The following is a 17533-nucleotide window of genomic DNA, read 5'->3' as shown; positions in this document are numbered from 1 at the left end:
TTCTAACTCTCTGAAGAAAGTCCATGGTATTTTGATAGGGATTGCATTAAACGTGTATATTGCCCTGGGTAACATTGACATTTTCACAATATTAATTCTGCCAATCCATGAGCATGGAATATTTTTCCATCTCTTTGTGTCTTCCTCAATTTCTTTCAGAAGTGTTCTATAGTTTTTAGGGTATAGATCCTTTACATCTTTGGTGAGGTTTATTCCTAGGTATCTTATGCTTTTGGGTGCAATTGTAAATGCTTAATGACCCCATCAAAAGGCGCAGGGTTTCAGACTGGATAAAAAAGCAGGACCCATCTATTTGCTGTCTACAAGAGACTCATTTTAGACAGAAGGACACCTACAGCCTGAAAATAAAAGGTTGGAGAACCATTTACCATTCGAATGGTCCTCAAAAGAAAGCAGGGGTAGCCATCCTTATATCAGATAAACTAAAATTTACCCCAAAGACTGTAGTGAGAGATGAAGAGGGACACTATATCATACTTAAAGGATCTATTCAACAAGAGGACTTAACAATCCTCAATATATATGCTCCGAATGTGGGAGCTGCCAAATATATAAATCAATTAATAACCAAAGTGAAGAAATACTTAGATAATAATACACTTATACTTGGTGACTTCAATCTAGCTCTTTCTATACTCGATAGGTCTTCTAAGCAAAACATCTCCAAAGAAACGAGAGCTTTAAATGATACACTGGACCAGATGGATTTCACAGATATCTACAGAACTTTACATCCAAACTCAACTGAATACACATTCTTCTCAAGCGCACATGGAACTTTCTCCAGAATAGACCACATATTGGGTCACAAATCGGGTCTGAACCGATACCAAAAGATTGGGATTGTCCCCTGCATATTCTCGGACCATAATGCCTTGAAATTAGAACTAAATCACAAGAAGTTTGGAAGGACCTCAAACACATGGAGGTTAAGGACCATCCTGCTAAAAGATAAAAGGGTCAACCAGGAAATTAAGGAAGAATTAAAAAGATTCATGGAAACTAATGAGAATGAAGATACAACTGTTCAAAATCTTTGGGATGCAGCAAAAGCAGTCCTAAGGGGGAAATACATCGCAATACAAGCATCCATTCAAAAACTGGAAAGAACTCAAATACAAAAGCTAACCTTACACATAAAGGAGCTAGAGAAAAAACAGCAAATAGATCCTACACCCAAGAGAAGAAGGGAGCTAATAAAGATTCGAGCAGAACTCAACGAAATCGAGACCAGAAGAACTGTGGAACAGATCAACAGAACCAGGAGTTGGTTCTTTGAAAGAATTAATAAGATAGATAAACCATTAGCCAGCCTTATTAAAAAGAAGAGAGAGAAGACTCAAATTAATAAAATCATGAATGAGAAAGGAGAGATCACTACCAACACCAAGGAAATACAAACGATTTTAAAAACATATTATGAACAGCTATACGCCAATAAATTAGGCAATCTAGAAGAAATGGACGCATTCCTGGAAAGCCACAAACTACCAAAACTGGAACAGGAAGAAATAGAAAACCTGAACAGGCCAATAACCAGGGAGGAAATTGAAGCAGTCATCAAAAACCTCCCAAGACACAAGAGTCCAGGGCCAGATGGCTTCCCAGGAGAATTTTATCAAACGTTTAAAGAAGAAATCATACCTATTCTCCTAAAGCTGTTTGGAAAGATAGAAAGAGATGGAGTACTTCCAAATTCGTTCTATGAAGCCAGCATCACCTTAATTCCAAAGCCAGACAAAGACCCCGCCAAAAAGGAGAATTACAGACCAATATCCCTGATGAACATGGATGCAAAAATTCTCAACAAGATACTGGCCAATAGGATCCAACAGTACATTAAGAAAATTATTCACCATGACCAAGTAGGATTTATCCCTGGGACACAAGGCTGGTTCAACACCCGTAAAACAATCAATGTGATTCATCATATCAGCAAGAGAAAAACCAAGAACCATATGATCCTCTCATTGGATGCAGAGAAAGCATTTGACAAAATACAGCATCCATTCCTGATCAAAACTCTTCAGAGTGTAGGGATAGAGGGAACATTCCTCGACATCTTAAAAGCCATCTATGAAAAGCCCACAGCAAATATCATTCTCAATGGGGAAGCACTGGGAGCCTTTCCCCTAAGATCAGGAACAAGACAGGGATGTCCACTCTCACCACTGCTATTCAACATAGTACTGGAAGTCCTAGCCTCAGCAATCAGACAACAAAAAGACATTAAAGGCATTCAAATTGGCAAAGAAGAAGTCAAACTCTCCCTCTTCGCCGATGACATGATACTCTACATAGAAAACCCAAAAGTCTCCACCCCAAGATTGCTAGAACTCATACAGCAATTCGGTAGCGTGGCAGGATACAAAATCAATGCCCAGAAGTCAGTGGCATTTCTATACACTAACAATGAGACTGAAGAAAGAGAAATTAAGGGCACCAGAATCTTGAGTCTAATTTTATAAGGTGGTTTCCATTCATCCCATAACAAAATATGGAGGGTTCTTTAATTGGGAAATATTATCTCTCTTTTGTCCTCTCCTATAAGAACTACATAAAATTCCATCTACAAACATATAACGAGCTGTAAAGTAATTCAGTGGCTCTTGGCCTATTTGCAGTTCTAATTACCATGGAACTGATAATAATCTCTAAGCATGTAATAAGGGACTAGTCCCGCTGTTCTCTGAATTCTCTTGTTTGGGTGTGCTCTGATGTCTACTTCTTTGTTTGGGTCCTAATTATTTATTTCTCCCTTTGCTCATGGGACACCCATTGGCAATTGATTTCCATAGAAGCTGCATTTTACTCCTACAGGTTCTGTGCAATGCTAGCATCCTAGTTTTCATATTATCAAATATAGCTGTGGGCTTTTGAAGCCTCTACTCTTTACCTCAGGGATGTGGCTGTGCTCTCTGTCACCCATGTCCTCTCTGTGACATCAGTATTATCTTGGGTGCTATTGAGATGCAAGGGCATTTCAAAACCTCTTCAGTGGAAAAAGTCATTTTCTGCCTGGAGATTTTATAGAAGTTGTGCTGCAATCTAACATGAGCCAATGTAGGGTTATTCACAAGAGGTTCTTTCTTGGTTGATAGTGGGAAGTCTCCAGTAGCTTAGAGGGGTTTGGGAGCTATAGGTATCCCCCTTATAGTCTTACCACCACAAGCAGCAAGTGACAATGAAAAATTCTTCCATGTAGGATCAAGCTATATTAGCATGCATGCACAAAAACCATGGAATTTGTTCAGTAATACTGATTCAGTTCAGGTCTCTGACCATTTCATTGTTCTAACATCACTGTATATGATTATTTGAGATGGATGTGACCTCATTCTAAAGCAGCAATGACTTAATGTTTTGCTTGGGACAAATGTCAAAATTCTTAGGTAGTTGTGATGGTTAATTTTATCTAATAGCTTGATTGGACTTTGGAGTGCCCAGATACTTGTTGATACATTATCCTCACTGTTTCTGTGAGGGTTTTTCTGGATGAATTTAACCGTTAAATGGATAGAGTAAAGCAGATTGTTTTTCCTAATGTAGGTGGGCTTTTGTTGTTGTTGTTGTTGTTAAAGCAGCATTATATATCATATTATTTGGGGGGGGGCTACAGTATACTTTATTGATGGTACATGACAAGGTAGGGCTCCCCAAGCCCCTCCCCTTCCTCGGGGTCTGGGATATAAATTGAAGGTCAGGAGATTCTCAGTGTGTTGGGGGATTAAATTGGGGCAGGGACTCCCCAGCAGCTGAGGGCCTCTCTCTTCCTCTTGTTCTTGCTGTGGCTGGTAGTCCAGGAGGCTCTTACTCCTTGGAGTCCATGTGCACTATGAGGTCCACCACCCAGTTGCTGTGGCCGAATTCATTGTCATACTAGGAAATGAGCTTGACGAAGTAGTCATTGAGGGCAATGCCAGCCTCGATGTCGAAGGTGGAAGAGTAGGTGTCACTGTTGAAGTCGCAGGAGACAACCTGGTCCTCAGTGTAGCCCAGGATGCCCTTGAGGGGGCCCTCTAATGCCTGCTTCACCACCTTCTTGATGTCGTCATGTTTGGCAGCTTTCTCCAGGTGGCAGGTCAGATCCACAACTGACACGTTGGGGTGGGGACTCGGAAGGCCATTCCAGTGAGCTTCCCATTCAGTTCAGGGATGACCTTGCCCACAGCCTTGGTGGCACCAGTGGAAGCAGGGATGATGTTCTGGGCAGCCCCTCGGCCATCATGCACAGCTTCCCAGAGGGGCCATCCATGGTCTTTGGGGTGGCAGTGATGGCATGGACAGTGGTCATGAGGCCCTCCACAATGCCGAAGTGGTCATGGATGACTTTGGCTAGAGGAGCCAAGCAGTTGGTGGTGCAGGAGGCATTGCTGGCAATCTTGAGGCAGTTGTCATACTTCTTGGGGTTCACACCTATCACAAACATGGGGGCATCAGCAGAAGGAGCAGAGATGATGACCCTCTTGGCCCCGCCTTTCAAGTGAGCCCCAGCCTTCTCCATGGTGGTAAAGACCCTAGTGGACTCCACAACATACTCAGCACAAGCATCACCCCATTTGATGTTGGCAAGATCTCACTCCTGGAAGATGGAGATGGGCTTCCCATTGATGACAAGTTTCCTGTTCTCAGCCTTGACCATGTCATGGGATTTGCCATTGGTACACCATGTAGTTGAGGTCAATGAAGGGGTCATTGATGGTGACAATATCCACTTTGCCAGAGTTAAAAGCAGCCTTGATGACCAAGCACCCAATATGGCCAAATCCATTTACTCTGACCTTCACCATTGTGTCTTGGGGACACGACTGGCACTGCACTAGAAGATGCGGCTGTCTGTTGAACGGGGAGGAACAGAGAGTCTATATGTTGTATTCTTATAATAAGGTAACATAGGGAAAAATAAAATGCTAAAAAATCATAAAAAAATACTTCTGCAGTATTGTACTATATTTATCAAAAAACAATTAGTATAAGTCAGCCTGTGCAGTTCCAACTGGTGGTGTTCAAGGATCAGTTCTAGTTGAGAACAGTATGTACCAGACATTGGCAACAAAGTCCAAGGCATACCATCCCTACCTTCAGCTAATTCGGAGTCAAATAGGACACAGATTCTGAACAGTTACAAGGGAATTGATTACTCTGAAAAAGGAAGTATAGGATGATATGGGAACATATAAACACAGACCTAATTAATTATATGGGGAGGGGATAAGCCCAGATCCAGCACTTGCCCTCCCAATCAGTTGAAGGCCTGAATAGAGCAAACAAACTGACCTTTCCCCAGATAACAGGGAATTCCTTCTGCCTAACTATCTCTAAAGAGAGACACTGGTTTTATCTTGACCTTAGATTTAAACTGAAACATCAGGGCAGCCCCGGTGGTGCAGCGGTTTAGCAGGGCCTGCAGCCCAGGGTGTGATCCTGGAGACCCAGGATCGAGTCTTGCGTTGGGCTCCCTGCATGGAGCCTGCTTCTCCCTCTGCCTGTGTCTCTGCCTCTCTCCCTCTCTCTCTGAATGAATAAATAAATAAATCTTAAAAAAAACAAAATAAAACAAAAAGCTGAAACATCAGCTCTGTCTGGGTTTCAGGCCAGCCGCCTTCAGACTAGAACTTACATCATTGGCTCTCCTGGATCTCTAGCTTGTCCACTACAGATCTTGGATCTGGCCAGCCTCTGTAATTGCTTTTAGCCAATTCTTTATGATAATTATATATTTAATATCCTATTGGTTCTATTTCTCTGGAGAGGGATCCCTGGGTGGCGCAGCGGTTTGTCGCCTGCCTTTGGCCCAGGGCGCGATCCTGGAGACCCGGGATCAAATCCCACATCGGGCTCCCGGTGCATGGAGCCTGCTTCTCCCTCTGCCTGTGTCTCTGCCTCTCTCTCTCTCTCTCTCTCTCTGTGTGTATGACTATCATAAGTAAATAAAAATTAAAAAAAAATTTATTTCTCTGGAGAATGCTAATACAGTGGTAAAATACAGATTTAATTTCAGAATCCTAAATCTAAGATTATATCCTATAGGACAGACTATTGGGTGTGCTGATTCTTATTCTCCATTCTTACAAAAGTTTTGGAGTGAGACATGTCACCATGAACAATAACTCTCTCCACACCCATCTTAAATGCCACTTGGTTCACTGATGAAAGCACATTTTATCATCCAATATGTTAGCTTTTAAGGGCTCTGATGTTGATTGAGGACAAAAACACAAAGCTTCTGGACTAGGAATGCACATAGTTACAGGCTAGTAGAGTCCAGTCAAAGAACTTGGAATGTTCACTTCAGCACCCCTAAGTTAGAGATTAAAAACAATACACACTTACTGTCTGTGCTATTTTAAAATTGAGTACAGTCAATATAACATAAGCATCTTCTTACCACAAGTACATCGGCAGCGAAACCCTCCATTAATTTCCTCTCAGTGGCAGGAACTTGAGGCCCTCCTGTCTTATTAGTCCACGTCCCATATTATGGAACTATCCAAGAACTATGACCTTTCATATTTTGTATAAGACCAAATCTTCATATCAGGCTCTACTATCAACACTTTTAAAAGCATTTAGAGACAGGTGTCTTAATGTCACACAAATATGTATTCACGTCTCAGCTCACAACCTCTTCTGAAGATAAACTGTTTTATTGCCCAAGTATCATGTATCTGGCAACATTTCATGGAAGCAAATTTCATGGTTCCTGGGATCCTTTGAATATATGAATTTACAGATACAAAACCAACATTCACTCCATATTATTCTAACCTCAGTTGGTTAGCTCTTTCTTTAAAATGATTCCAATTCCTTATTTTATTTTATTTTATTTTATTTTATTTTATTTTATTTATTATTTTATTTTATTTTATTTTATTTTATTTTTTTATTATTTATTTATTTATTTATTTATTTATTTTTTACAGAGAGAGTGTGTGAGCAGGGAGGTAGGGGAGGGGTAGAAGGAAAGAGGGAAAATCTCAAGCAGGCTCCATGCTCAGCACAGAGCCCAAGATCATGACCCAAGCTGAAATTAGAGTTAGATTCTTAACCTACTGAGCCACCCAAGTGCCCAAAATGATTCCAATTCCCAAACATCCTCCTTTATATTTATTCCTTTGAGTAAGGAAATAACATATACTTCTCAGTCTCTTTATGTTTTTTTTTTTTTTTTTTTTTTTTTTTTAAAAAAACACAGAACCTGGAGCTGCTGTATTTTGCCTCCTGTGAAACCCTAGCATATAGATTAGATCAAGTAGGAACTAAAACTCTCTTCTCTTTTGATAATAGCCTTTGTATTTTAACATAGCCGTTGCTGATAACCTTCTGATATTGACTCAGTTTAGCAATGCCATCAAGGCACTTAGTCTGATTATTGCTAACCACCCACGGTGCTAACTGAACTGTTTTTCAGCCTCAAATGCAGTGACCAATATAAATTCCAAATATGTGAAAAAATACTACTTCAAGCCAAAGTCCATATCCAAATAAAGCATCTCTCCTATCAATTTGGCATTCAACACAGGAAAGCAGCAAATTAAAGACTTTCCAGATCTAACCTGAGTGCTTCTGGGGAACAATTGGTTCCTTTCTCATTTATCCTTCTCATTTCCTATCAGGCTATCAGGAAAGCTTCACTCCATTTTGAATTTTAAGGTATAATAGCAATACACTTCTTAAGCTCACAACTCATCTGTCCTAAAATTTGGACCATTTTTCTTGAATTCAGTCTGAAATGGAAGCATCAGGCATTTACTCCCCAACTTCAGTAAACTAATGTGCAAAATAGTTTTCATAATTCCTTAATAAACAAGCCAATTAGCTAGAATAGGCCAAGCAGTTATTTGAGTAATTTCCTGTTATCTGATTAAATTTAGCAGCCTGTTTAATTTGCTATTTCCAGGCCTTTTTTTTTTTTTTTTTTTTTTTTTTTGAGTAGGTTCTTTTCTGATAGGTCAGAATTAACTAATAATCTCTATGGACTAATTGGATAGACTGCTCTAGCACTTCCTAGATTTGATGACAAACTGTAGGAGAGGAAACAGAGAGATATGATGATTAATTTCACTCTTGCATCCTCCTCCTCCTTCTGTCCAGAATGATTTTGGAAGCCCTTGCCAAATCCAGAGAGGCACTACAGGCTATGAAGGCCAGGCAGTTTTCTTTTGGCAAGTTTTAGTAGTACTCCATAGGCCTGAATACCTGGAGGGTAAGAGAAGGGGTAGGGCTGCAGGTTCAGACTACCTTCAGGGAAAAGTACATTGAATCAAAATTCCTTGGGAAGAAGAGAGCATAGTTGAAGTGTCTGTGGTAGCAGGGAAGAAGTTAGAGGCAGAAGACAAAGAGCACAATGGCATAGGGAAACTTGGCGTCATTCCTGTCACCCCAAAAGTAGCAGGGCTGAACTGGTTGGTAGAGATTAGAGCAACTGGTTGTACGGGCAGGAGCAGCTGATGAAGTGCCTGCTTAACCATCAGATCAGTAGCTGCCTGTGCATTGTGATAAGGAAATGCAAATGCCATGGGGTTAAAGGGGGGAGAATAATGCTGCATCTTCAACGGACAAGTTGTAATTGTCCTGTAGGACTGGTGAAAGACCAGCCTCCCAAAGAATAACACTTCAAAAAATACCAGGAGGAAACCTCAGGGTTTCTAAGCTGCTTAGAAATCTATGTACTCTTTCAGTGTCATTACAGGAGCACTCAGCCCTGCAGGGTTTGCCGGTGCTAAGTGACTGAAGGGGAGGAGCTGAACAAAGGGACGGGTAACAGGCTGAATTTCCAGGTCAGCACTTGGGAAGCCATATTTAAGGCTGGTTTGTTTCTTTCTTAAAGCAGTACTGGTAACTGTTCAGAAGAGCTCTCTGGAGTCATGTAGATTCACATTCTAGCTCCGCGACCCACTGTGTGACCCTAAGTAACAATTGCTTGGCCTTGGTTTACTTAAGCCTTAAAATGAAGAAACCAATGTTGAAAGGATAAAAGGAATGATTGGTATGGAGGGGGCTTGGACCAGTACCTGGAGCCAACTGCTGGATAACAAATTTTTGTTGGGATTTCTCATGGCTCCCATGTGCTGCCTAGGCTGAAAGAAAAGCCTTTAGAATTCAATGCTTTCTCTTGACAATGAGAATGAACATGATCAGATGGCTCCTTTCTGTGTGCCTTTTTAGGTGGGGGATTTGGGTGGAGATCATAGGAAGGAAGTTGCCAATGAGACCTCCAGGGCATGATGACAGCTGTGGAAGTCTACTTAGAAGACAGTGACAGCCTCTCACACAGATGGGAGTAAGAGTTTACTGCTGTTTTGTTGTCTTTTCATATTTGACTGAGGCAAAAAAAAGCCTCCTGATGTCCACTCTTGGCATTTTCATCACATTGCCAGTTCCAGATGTCACAATGGGATAACTTGGTGGTGCTAAGCTATTTCCAGAAATCTGTTTCTGGGAAAATGGTTTTCAAATGAAAGAGGCCAAGCACCTTACACAGCTAAACTATTACAGGTATTGTGAAGGGTCAAAATCTTTTGCTAAGTTAATGAAGTAGTAGTCTTCCGTCTACAGCTTACAACACCTTGTCAGTTCAATTTACTTTCTTGCCCATTTTCTCTTCCGATGCAAGCAAGGCTGTTGAAACCGAGCTTCATTTCTTTCTGTTGAGGCGCCTGTTTTATATTCATTTAGTTACTGTGTGGCATTTTTATGTTCTGAAAACCACAATTGCTGTCATGAAATGACCCTAAGGTAATGAACCATGAATTATCTTTAAAGCCTGGTAAAGGATTTTGAAGTTATAAACAAGTAAAATAATTTGCAGGCATTGTTATTTCCACATCAGATTTACCTAAAGAGATGATTTTATGGCAAGATCGATTTATTATATAAATCATTGTAAAGATGGTGAATGGGTATTCCAATTTTTATGTACTTTGCTTTCAAATTGGGAGAGAACTGGAGGTGGAAGTTGTTGGGAGAAAGCTCCAAAATCAAGTTCACAAAAAAATTAGAGAAATAATTTTAAAGTAAGGAAGCACCTTTAAGACTCGTGTCATGTTTAGTGTAAGAAATGGAGAAATTGCTTTAAGTCTGATATAGACTAAAATTTTTAAAAGTGCATGTATTACATACATACAAATTGACATTTTATACCAGCAAGTACTATGTCATGCTATGAAAATCACTGGGATCAAGATGTACCAAGAAGAGCTTCTTTTTTTTGTATCTTTTTTTTTTTTTTTTACCAGTGATATGTTATCCATTTTGTAATAGACTCTCTAAAGAGAGCACCAACCAGTATATATAATGTGTATGTATACACATATATGTGTTTATACATATGAATGTGTGTGTATAGCCAGTTCACTGACAGTATGAGTCATTATATTTGTCTGCTAAACTGATTCCTTCTTTATATTTTCCATAATTTCAGTAGCTTAAACACTTGGGATGATGGGAAAGAGAGAATAAAATAACTGATTTTTCAGAATTGCGATATATATTTAAAGATGGATTAAATGGAAAAGTAAAGAGAAGACAAAATAGAGGTAAAGAAAAACTAAGAGAAGAGATAAAAGCAGAGGAGAAGAGTAGAGTCAGAAGGAAAGTAATCAGGTGCTGAAGAAAAAGAATCAAATTAGGGAAAGGAACTAAAAAAGAATTGGAGGCAGTATCTCAATTATCTATCAATAAGAGGCTCAGAAATAATTCCCTGAGGGAGACCTCTTCTTAAAGAATAGGGAAAAAAGAAGAGAATGCTACAGATCCTCTCAGGATTGAAGACACAATGGAAAGATGAAATATTGCCAATCATCAACTAAAAGTACAGGAAAGCAGACTTGAAAATGTCCTTAAAAATGATCATTTCTTAGAGTCCATCTCTTAAAATACACATAATTTGCTTCCTTTTTATTTATTTTTTTCCCCTATGGCTGTGTAACTGTTGGAGATTGAATTTGCCCACCTGGCTTCCTATAACTTACATTGGGGATTTATAATCTACTCTCACAGTTAAATCTGAAGCCAGGCATTAGCAGGCATTGGGCCTGCTGCTAAAAGGTATCTGAGTCCAGGTTTCTGTGATTTTTTTTTTTGGCTTTTCATTAATGGTCTTAAGCTGGCTGCTCCAGCATCAGCTCTCATACTCGCACCAGACAGAAGGAGATGGTAAAGGGTAAAAGGGCATAAATGTGCTGAGTCTACTTATTTTAAAGGAGATTTTCAGGAAGATCTATCAGCTACTTGTACTTCTATCTATTTGGCCAAAATTGCATTACTTGTCCTTTGCTGTTTTGAGAGAGGGACAGGTAGTGCAGGTTTTTAAAACTGAGCCCTTTGGTGCTGCCCACACAATCAGGATGTCAGTAATGAAGGGGAGAAGACTGAACCTTTTAAATTAAGTAAATTAAATTCACTGAAATTATATAAAATAATAGGACTGTTTTTTTTAACCATTTCTTTGATATTAAAGTATTATATGCTTTTAGTGAATACCTATGCTTTAGGATGATTTGTTTTTTATAAGACATAACTAAAAAAAAAAAGACAACTCAGTGTTTAATAATGGCTACATTTTCTTTTCTTTTAATATACTCCAAATAATCACTAGGGGAAATCAGAAACTTAAATGCAAGTGAATGAACTGTTTAGATGAATAAAATCAACATGAATAAAAAAAAGATGAAAATACTTCTTGCATTAGCCGTATGGATGTCCACAGTCTCTGGAAATGTTTAGGGATTATTTGTAAGCAAAATTCCTTATTAAAATAATAGTAATGTTTGGCAGCTTATAGAGGGATATTAGGACTATGAATTCGAATAATTTGGCTGCAAAAAGAAAAAGTCTGAAGTAACAGTGAGATAAAAATACATAAGAAGTAGGTAGGCCAGTCTCACTGGATGGTTTGATGAATTACTCAGCCACCTAACTCCTTCTAGGTTTCTGCTCAAGTATCTTCACTCCAGGGCTTCTATCTTCAAGGTTCTTTCTTGACAAAGATGAATTCTAAGGTTCAAGCCATCTTATCTTCAATACAGATCACAAGAAAAGTGGAAAGAAGGATAGAGACTGTGGAGCTGAATTAGCACTCCCTACCTGCAACTTTGCTGGAAACTCTGTCCCACACCCCAATATGTCTTATGGTCAGGGACATAATCACACACCCCTACCTTGTGGAAAAGAAAGCTGGAAAAAGGAATGGAAAATCGATTATATTGTCACACTAAATACAAATTTAGAGTTCGGTTTTTATGGAAGTAATGGAAAAATAGATGGGTGGCAATTAGCAGCATCTGCCACAGCAAGTGAAACTACTTCCAGCAATTTGCAGGGCTCTTAACACACAATACACAGAGCAATGGCCACTCGGTCAAATTCCTGAATAGAAATAGCAGCTCTATGGCACACATAACACAGTAACAACAAAGAAAAAGGATTTGGGTTACATACTGTAACATAGGTACCTTTGCAGCTCTGCTCTTGTCTTCTGCTCCTGCTCAGGTGAGGTGCGGCATTTGGTGACTTCTCCTACAAATCCCATATATTCAACCTTAGAAGATTTGCTGAGTAATAAAGATGTCAGGTAAGGTTTGTACAGGGAAAGAGATGATTACTTTGCACATAATGTAGGAAGTATGCCTGTATGCCATATCAAACCACTTGGTCGTCCTTTATGGGTCTTTTCCCTTTGGTAGCCATACCTCTACCCTCTTGTCTAAGCCTTGCTTCTTCAGAAGCTCCTCCTGCCTTCTATTTAGGCCAAACCCTAACTCAAATTCTCAGAGCCTTCATATCTTATCCATGGAAACACCAACAGCGAATCCAGAAGTCCCCCGCCCCACACTGCCCCATCCACCAAGTGAAGACCATATGGTATCCCTTAATATCATTACATATTGAATAATTATTATTAGGTTTAGCAGGATTCCGAATTCTTAGCAGAGTACAAAAAATATATAAACTGGTGTCTTGGGGCTCTAGGAGTTTGAGCTCTAGTGTAATGTAGAATGTAAATTCCATGAGGACTAAAGTTGTTCTGCTTGGCTACCAGTGAGAACTATGAGAATCAGTGAGGAAAATCATGAGCAAGCATTGACTTTATTTCACATGGGGCCCAACATACCTTCTCTGCAGCTATGTGTTCTCTCCCTGGTGGCTGCTTTCAACAAATGTTATTCCAGAGTCTTTTCTGCTTGCATTTTTCCAGCTGCTTTTGTAATGAACACTAAAAAAAGAAATTTGATTATTTTTTTCAATAGCAACAGAAAGTGTGTGCTCCCCACAGAGCTAATAGAAACAGCTACCATTGAGGTGCCTCTGTGGCTCAGTCAGCTAAATACCCCCCTCTTGATTTCAGCTTAGGCCATGATCTCAGGGTTATGAGATGGAGCCCTACATTGGGCTCTGCACTCAGCAGGGAGACTGCTTGAGGTTCTTTCCCTCAGCCCCTCCCCCTGCTCACTTTGGCTTCCCACATGTTCTCTCTCTCAAATCTTAAAAAGCAGCTATCACTTATTATACTTTACTGTGTGCCAAGAGCAGAATGCTAGGTGCCTGCCTTATAGAAATTATTTCATCCTTTATACAGGGCTTTAAGCTAGTTACCTTTTTTAAATTTAATTTTTAAAATTTAAGTGGAGTTGACATACAATATTATTGGTTTCAGATGTACAATATATTGATTTGACATATATGCACATTACAAAATGATCAACATGAAAAGTCTAGTCACCATCTGTCACTATACATAGCTATTCAATATTATTGACTACATTTTCTATGTTGTATTCTATATTCCTGTGACTTATTTTATAAATGGAAGTTTGTACCTCTTAATCCCCTTCACCTATTTAGCCCATCCTCCCCCACTTCCTCCCCTCTAGCACCCACCAGGTCTTTGAATGCATGAGTCCATTTCAGTTTTGTTTTGGGGATTCATTTGTTTTTATTTTTTAAAAGATTTTATTTATTCATGAGAGACACACAGAGAGAGGGCAGAGACACAGACAGAGGGGAAGCAGGCTCCTTGCAGCGACCCTGATAAAGACTCAATTCGGGGACCCCGGGATCACTCCCTGAACCAAAGGCAGATACTCAACTGCCAAGCCACTCAGGCATCCCTGTTTTGATTTTTTAATTTCACATGTAAATGAAGTAATGTATAGTATTTGTCTTTCTCTGTCTGACTTATTTAACCTAGCATAATACCCTCTAGATACATCCATGTTATAGCAAATAACAAGATTTTATTCTTTCTTATGTCTCAGTAACAGTCCATTGTATATCCCCATGTATACATATACCATATCATCTTTATCCATTCATCCATCAGTGGACACTTAGGTTGCTTCCAAATCTTGGCTATTGTAAATAATGTTACTGTAAATGTCTTTCGAATTAGTGTTTTCATTTTCTTCAGGTAAATACTCAGAAGTAGAATTTCTGGATTTTGATATTTCTATTTTTAAATTTTTGAGTAACCTCCATAATATTTCCACAGCAGCTGCACCAATTTTTTTTAAAGATTTTATTTATTTATTAGAGACAGACAAAGAGAGAGAGAGAGAGGCAGAGACACAGGCAGAGGGAGAAGCAGGCTCCATGCAGGGAGCCTAAGGTGGGACTCAATCCCGGGGCTCCAGGATCAGGCCCTGGGCTGAAGATGGTGCTAAACCACTGAGCCACCAGGGCTGCCCTGCACCAATTTATAGTCCCACCAACAGTGCATGAGGGTTAGCTTTCCTCCACATCCTTGCCAACATTTGTTATTTCTTGTTGTGGTTTTTTTGTTGCTAGCCATTCTGGCAGGTATGATGTGATATCTCATTGTGGTTTTGATTTGCATGCTATTGAATATCTTTTCATATCTTTTCATATGTCTGTGACCATCTGTATGTCTTCTTTGGGAGGAAAAAAGTCTATTTAGGTCCTGTACCATTTTTTTTAATTGGATTTTTTTAGTGTGGAGTTGTAAAAGTCCCTTATATATTTTTGTTATTAACCCCTTATCAAATATATCATTTGCAAATATATTATTCCATTCAGTAGGTTGCCTTTTTGTACTTATAAATGTTTTCCTTTGCTGTGCAAAAGCTTTTTAGTTTGATGTAGTCCTTATTGTCTGTTTTTGATTTTGTTGTCCTTTCTGAGTAGACAGATCCAAAAATTACTGCTAAGACCAAAGACAAAGAGCTTATATTTAGGTGTTTTATGGTTTTGGGTCTAAGATTTAGATCTTTAATCCATCTTGAGTTCATTTTGTATATAAGTACAGAAGTAGTTCAGTTTCATTCATCTGCATATAGCTCTCCAGTTTTCCCAACACCATTTAAGGAAGAGACTGTCCTTCCCCCCTTTGTATATTCTTGATTCTTTTCCAATATGTTAATTGATCATGAGTTTTTTGTTTTTTTTTTTCTAGGCTCTCTGTTTGGCTCCATTGATCTATGTGTGTATGTGCCAGTACTATACTCTTTTGATTACTATAGATTTGCAATATAGTTTGAAATCTGGGGTTGTGATACCTTCCAGACTTTGTTCTTTCTCAAGATTGGTTTGGCGATTTGGGGTCTTCTGTGGTTCCATACAAATTTTAGGATTCTTTATTCTTGTTCTATGAAAAATGCCATTGGTATTGTGATAGGAATTGCTTGAATCTTAGATTGCCTTGGGTAATATACAGACAATATATAGACAGTATAACAATACTCTTCCAATCCCCGATTATGATATATCTTTCTGTTTATTTGTGTCATCCTCACTTTCTTTCACCAATGTCTTACATAATTATATTCTTATATTCAGAGTACCAGTCTTTCACCTGTTGGCTAAATTTATTCTAGATATTTTATACTTGTTGATGCAGTCATATTTTTTTCTAAATTTCTACTTTTGACAGTTCACTATTAGCATATAGAAATGCAACAAATTTCTGTATATTCTATATTCTGCAACTTTACTGAGTTTATTAGTACAAAGAATTTTTTTATGTCTTTTGGGTTTTCTGTATATAGTATCCTGTCATTTGCAAATACTGACAGTTATACTTCATCCTTTCCAATTTTGGTGCCTTTTATTTCATTTTCTTGTCTGATTGCTATAGCTAGTAATTCCAGTACTATGTTCAATAAAAGTGGCATGAGTGGGAATTCTTGTCTTGTCCCTGATCTTAGAAAAAAAACTTTCAGCTTTCTATCATTGAGTATGTAGCAATGTGTTTGTTAAATATGGCTTATATTATGTTGAGGTATACCCCTTTTATATCCACTTGTTGAGAGTTTTTATTGTGAATGGATGTTGAATTTTCTCAAATCCTTTTTCTGCACCTAGTGAGATGATCTTATGATTTTTGTGCTAGCCTGATAGAATAAATTTGGAAGCATCCTTAGCTCTTCAATATTTTTGGAATAGTTTGAGAGGGATAGATATTAACTCTTCTTTAAGTGTTTAGTAAATTCACCTATGAAGCCATCTACTCCTGGACTTTTATTTTCTGGGACTTTTTGATTACTGATTTAATTTCATTTCTAGTAATATGTTCGGACTTTCTATTTTTCGCTAATGCTGTGGGAGAAGATTGCATGTGGTTTTCCAATTTGTTTGCATGTAATTATTTATAAAAATTTCATAATCTTTTGTATTTTTGTGATGTCAGTTATGACTTTCATTTCATTTCTGATTTTATTTATTTGAGTTTTCTTTTTCTTGATGAGTCTGGCTAAAGTTTTATCAATTTTATTTATATGCTCAAAGAACCAGCTCTTAGTTTCATTGATCTTCTCTAATTTTTTGTCTCTATTTTCATTCTCATCTTTATTCTTTCCCTCCTTCTGCTAACTTTGGACTTTTTTCATTCTCCTTTAGCCAGTTCCTTTAGGTATAAAGTTAGATTTTTTTTTTCGATATTTCTCTTATTTCTTGAGGTAGGCCTGTATTGATATAAATTTCCCTCTTAACTCTATTTTTCCTGAGTCTCATAGATATTGGAATGTTGTGTTTCTGTTTTTATTTTCATTTGTCTCTTGGTAACTTTTTATTTCTTTGATTTCTTTGTTGAACCACTGGTTGTTTAGTAGCATGTTGTTTAGATTCCATGTGTTTGTTTGTTTTTCTTTTTTCTTATAATTGATTTCTAGTTTCAGACCATTGTGTTTGGAAAAGATGCTTGATATGATTTAGATATTAAATTTATTGAGATTTGTTGTGGTCTAACTTGTGATCTATCCTGGAGAATGTTTCACATGTACTTGAAAATAATATGTATTCTGCTGTTTTGGGTTGGAAATTTCTGTACATATCTGTTAAGTACATCTAGTCAAATGTGTTATTCAAGGCCAATGTTTCCTTATTGATTTTCTGTCTGGATTATCTATCCATTAACACAGGTGGGATATTAAAATCTTTTACTATTACCATATTACTGTCAATTTATCCCTTACATCTGTTAATATTTGCTTCATATATTTAGGTGCTTTCATGTTGGGTACACAGATATTTATAACTGCCATATCCTCTTGTTGAA

General features: G+C 38.3%; 2 long non-coding RNA genes across 22 annotated transcripts in view; one reads left to right on the top strand and one right to left on the bottom strand.

Moving 5' to 3' along the window:
* The window catches only part of LOC119877281, a 47492-nt gene extending 34255 nt beyond the window's left edge, over nucleotides 1-13237 (bottom strand). The window contains exons 1-2 of the long non-coding RNA XR_005374241.1: nucleotides 13136-13237; nucleotides 12477-12540 (exon numbers count right to left, since the gene is read on the bottom strand). This is a non-coding gene — a long non-coding RNA (uncharacterized LOC119877281). The remainder of the gene's footprint in view (nucleotides 1-12476; nucleotides 12541-13135) is intronic.
* Nucleotides 1-17533, top strand: part of LOC102154499 — a 310721-nt gene that overhangs the window by 184353 nt on the left and 108835 nt on the right. For 12 of the 21 annotated variants that reach the window (XR_005374236.1, XR_005374230.1, XR_005374220.1 and 9 more), the window contains one exon: nucleotides 12514-12595. The exons of 6 other annotated variants lie outside the window; for them this stretch is intronic. This is a non-coding gene — a long non-coding RNA (uncharacterized LOC102154499). Of the gene's footprint in view, nucleotides 1-9455; nucleotides 9520-12513; nucleotides 12596-17533 lie in introns of those variants that run through there. 3 more of the 21 variants (XR_005374238.1, XR_005374235.1, XR_005374233.1) reach the window with 3 other exon arrangements.

The sequence above is a fragment of the Canis lupus genome, chromosome 19 (assembly GCF_011100685.1).
Source record: "Canis lupus familiaris isolate Mischka breed German Shepherd chromosome 19, alternate assembly UU_Cfam_GSD_1.0, whole genome shotgun sequence".
In the NCBI taxonomy this organism is placed as follows: Eukaryota; Metazoa; Chordata; class Mammalia; order Carnivora; family Canidae; genus Canis; species Canis lupus.
The sequence above is the reverse complement of the archived record's forward strand: the minus strand, read 5'-3'. Positions and strand labels throughout refer to the sequence as shown.